Source organism: Stegodyphus dumicola, chromosome 9, assembly GCF_044657685.1.
Source record: "Stegodyphus dumicola isolate Sdum_Otavi_A_Nest chromosome 9, ASM4465768v1".
In the NCBI taxonomy this organism is placed as follows: Eukaryota; Metazoa; Arthropoda; class Arachnida; order Araneae; family Eresidae; genus Stegodyphus; species Stegodyphus dumicola.
The window spans coordinates 162,440,135-162,444,854 of NC_140776.1; the positions used below are offsets into that span (position 1 = coordinate 162,440,135).

Consider the following 4,720-nt stretch of genomic DNA (forward strand, 5'->3'; position numbering starts at 1 on the left):
GTTTAATTTCAAAACGTACAATTCTTCATTTTATTTCAGTTTCCATTGAGATGTCGGTTAAGTAATAATACATTTCAGATCAAGCAAGTAATATATTTGGCGAATAACTTGAGGTCGGTTTTTTTCGTTTCAAGTGCCACTCAATGATGTGCTTTGTTCAGTTAATTCTTGAAGTCCTAAAGCTAAATTTAAGCATCGGATATATCATTGCTGAGTTCTCGAACACTTAGGGATAAAATCAAATCAGCTGGTATAGAGATCACATCAATGTATGCTGTTTCACTGTGCAACATTCAGCTTCATAACAAACTGAGAAGTTTAAAACTTAGAGTGTAATATTTCTAGATAACCATGAACGTATGGGAGGAAATCCTTTTACCTCGACTTAAAATTGTCCACCCTTGATACATATCTTCTGAAAGCTGAGAGTGGACTTGTTTTTAAAATGGCACTTGTGTTCAGTCCTTGTACTGCATTCTGCAAATGCCGTTATTTCAGTTTTCCCTTTTCTGCTATGAAGTATTTTAATAATTACATGTAACTCTTGGCCGTTTAGTCTCATAAAACACATAAATGCATTTCCGTATTTAAGACTAGTTTTACATTTTTGTTGCACATTATTAGTGTAATGAGGGCACGTTTCAGATAACCGGCCCTTGGCGATTTTTCGGCCGCCATCTTGGATTTCAAAAATGCGCCAAAAGTATTTAATTGAAAAGCATCTTCCTCCTCAGTTTTCAAAGCCCTTTCAAGTATTTCTGATGTTAAATATGAATCAATATTTCTGCTTTCTTTAGTCATGCATACTTTTGAAGATAAATTTGGCATCTTATTAGCGAGTATTAATTGCTTTAAGCGGAGTGTAACTTCACTGGGTGATGGATGGTCATTAAACCTACCAAGCCCTCGAATCTGACTAAAGAGACTTTCCAGTGCATCCTGAGTTAATCTAAAGATTAAAATATATTTAGCATCATACGAGGATTTCAAATCCTAATGTAGGCCAAAAAGAGAATTTATTGAAATTATTATTCCTTCTTGGAAAGGCAGTAAATTGGCTTTTCCCTGAACTCTTAATCCACCAATGACTTTCTTCATTAATTCCAAAACTTGAATTTGTTTTTCATGATGTTCATGTAATCCAAATGCTGCTTTAAGTATTTTATCTGAAGGAGGGTATGTTTTGGTACTATTCATAATATCGAAAAAATTGTCGATTAACTCAAAGAAGTCGGATACTTTTTTATTTCCCGTGAGGTGGAGTATACCTTTTGCGGTAGTTCTTGAAAATAATGTTTTCGCTGGAGCGAACTTTTTTGTCTCTCGTTTCCCTTGACCATTGAATAATTTGGTTTTAGTTTGTGACAAAATTTAATTTCTCCTGAATCTTTATTTAAAATCTCTTGAATAATATCAACATTTAAAACAGTTCCCTCTTCTAAAACAAATCCTTTATCTAAAAAGTGGTTTCTCAGTAATTTGAGGCAGTGCGCTAAGTCTGCAAAAACCCATATTTTTTTCGTTTGCAATACTGGATTTGGAAACTGAGAACTATTAATCGAAATCTTTAACTCTTTCCACAAAGTACTAGATCTTCCTAAATCAGACACTATCGCTTTCACTTCTACTCCAGATGATTGAATATGTCTTATGAGTGAAAAACAAGTTCTTTCTTTATTGGAGTGTTAAAATAAAATATATATATATATATATATCGGTTGTTTCCACTGCGAAATGAGACCTCTGATTAAAACAAACTACACTTTTTGAAAAGGACCGAGAGTTTTGTTCAGTTTAGAGTCATAGCAGAGTTTAGAATCTATGTGCATTTCGTCGAAACTGAAAACGCGTATTTTTCTACAGAATTCAAATATTCGCATCTTTCCTTCATTACAGCAAGAACATCACTCTGAATCCCTGGACTACATGAAAATTTAGCGAACCATCTCTTTAATGTGCTAGTGCTAGGTAAAGGAATTCCCATTTTTTCTTTCCAAAAATCGTAGCTTTTAGGTGACAGAGCTCTTATGACAATGCAACGTGAAATATCTTCACTAGTCCACCTGATCTTTTCCTTCTTTTCTAGCAATGCGTTAATCTTCGTCTTTGTAAAAATATGCTTTAGACGTTTTTCCAAATTCTCCGATCTGTGCTGTTTTTTCCTAAATTTCGCTGTTTGGGATTTTAATTTCTGAATTTCCGATACAAATTTCTTTCTAGATGACGTCCATCTTTTTTGTCGCTCAGCAAACATTCTAAAATTTTTCTTTTCTCTATTTTTCAATATTTTATTACAATTTTCTAAGGATATTATTTTGCTCTTCAAATTATCAATACATTCTTGTTTATCTTTACACTTAGGGCATTCAGGGATATTGTCACATAGGGCATCGTCACTTGTGAGTTTTATTTCAAAATCATTCACATTTAATTTATTATTGTCAGCTTTAATTTCGTTCTCGGCCTCAAAATAAATTTTCTTTGGGCTTAATTCGTGTAGTCTTTCAAAAGCACTCTGCAGTAGTTTTCTTTTCAAACGTCTCCGATTTCTTGGTGTTATTTCGTTTACTGCACACGATAAATTTACTTTCGGCACAGTATTCCATTTCAACAGTTCCTTTTGCGGCAATCCAAGCAAGCGATTTCTCATGTCATCTTCATAATCACTGCACAGAAAATGTTCGCTGCAAATTCTTGAGTTTTTCACATTAAGCGAATCCTGTCTTCGACATTTATATATCCATTCTTACGTCAAAAGCAAACTGTCCTCGGGGAAAGCATGAAATACAATATCTCTTCCTTTCGTATTTCTATAAGTGTTACGGCACGTTGCTACAGCGCAAGAAGCCACATTACATAAAGGATATTTTACATATAGAATTTCAAAGGAAAACTGACTAAAACTATAAACTATATATATATATATATACACACAAATTATTTTAAATATTTGCATTATTAGAAAATAAATATGTATGATCAAAATTAATTTCGGATATGCGACCTGCAGGAAATCATCTCGCAACTGAATGAGACTGCAGTTTTAAAGGCATGAAATCAGAGCAGGTGCAACAGAGACACGTCAAATTACTTCCAGTTCCCCGCTCATGAGGCTCGCGTCCGCGAGGAGTCGAACAAAGGAATGACCCAGCCCTTCTCTTTATCCCTGGCCACACGTAGGAAATTATTTTCAAAAGGGACATGGAATAAAGGAAGACATTCTGTGCTAACCCCCATTGTGCCTTAGGAAATTTAGGTGCTTTGAGAAATAACGTCACCTCATTGCAAAACAGGTTGAAATGAATGAAATTTAAGACCACACTTAGATTCTAATCTTTCTTCGAGAAACTTCGTTTACTCATCACCCTTATCTATTCCCTTCAATTGTGTCAAAGCTGTATGTGTAGCAATTTTGGTCAGTTGGTCAGCTTGGAGCAGCGTTTGTGTCACCTGGCTGTTTTAAACTGTTCTAAAGCATACTTAGTTTTGGATTTCAAAGGAGGAAAACTTCAGGATCTATAATAGTATTTGGTTCTGGTTCAGCTGCACTTCTGCGTAAAATCCCAAAGTTGTGTGAAGACGATTTTAGCCGTTTAGAGTGATGGAAATTAACGCTAAGAGAGTGATGATTTGTGATAATGCAAATGAACCACGTAGTAAAAGACTGAAGATATCTGATGATGCAGATGAACTACTACATAAAACATGTGAAGTTCCAAATGCTCCGTACGTTACACTTATTGCTTCCGATGGTCAAGGCTTCATGGTTAAAATAGAACATGCACTTATGTCTCCAACCATTAAAGCTTACTTGTGTAATATGGGACACATTTCTCTAAATCAAACAATCGAAATCAAATTTCCAGAAATACGGTCCGAAATATTGCAGAGAATGTGCCACTATTTTATTTATTTGGCGTCTTGTAATAATGGCCGATTTGTAAGAATGCCCGACTTCCCATTTGACTCTGAGATAATTACAGAAATAGGAAAGGCTGCAGCTATCCTTGGTTGTTGATCATTTTGAATTTCGACTGCAGGTTTTCATAAGCATTCAATCGGCAAATGGATTTCCTAAAATGTGTTATGAGAGTGTTCTTAGAGACTTTATGACTGTATGAACGACAAATATTCTGCTTTCAATTGTGTAAGGAAATTGGCATAGATTCAGCTGGAACTTTATTCAAAAGTATGTATTACGCATCTGTTTTTAATAATTAATATTCAGTAGATATGTGTGGATCATTAAGCAGATAAAATTTGTGTTATTTAAATTTTTTGTAAAACATTTTAAGTGTGTTATCTTGTAATAAAGGTAAGTACATGGAAACATGGTTTCTTTACTTTTGCAGTACTATAACTATGAGTAAATTTTATATACAAATCTGCTCTTATTTGTTTAGATGGTAGCATGTATCATTTAGATTCTTATGATAAAAAGCAACAAAATTCTTGAAATGCTAGAGATTTTTAGTTAATGTTTTATTCATAATTGGTCTTTAGTTTCAAAGTGAGAAAAGCTGCCACTATTGAAATATGGTATTTCATATATATGAAACCTAGGTTGCTCTCAGTGTTGCAGCAAATTTTCAGTACTTAAATGAAATATTATAAATTGCCATTCTTGGAATTAAAAGTTACATTTGATAAATTATATTTCATTATTTCTTTTAATTATATAAATTCTGAAATTTTCCATAATGCTATATATGATTTAAAA

At 33.6% G+C, this 4,720-nt stretch overlaps 1 pseudogene; it reads left to right on the forward strand.

The window, feature by feature from the left end:
- The first annotated feature begins 3,601 nt into the window (after window positions 1–3,601).
- On the forward strand, window positions 3,602–4,018 carry LOC146995530 (elongin-C pseudogene; annotated as a pseudogene).
- The last annotated feature ends 702 nt before the right edge of the window (window positions 4,019–4,720 follow it).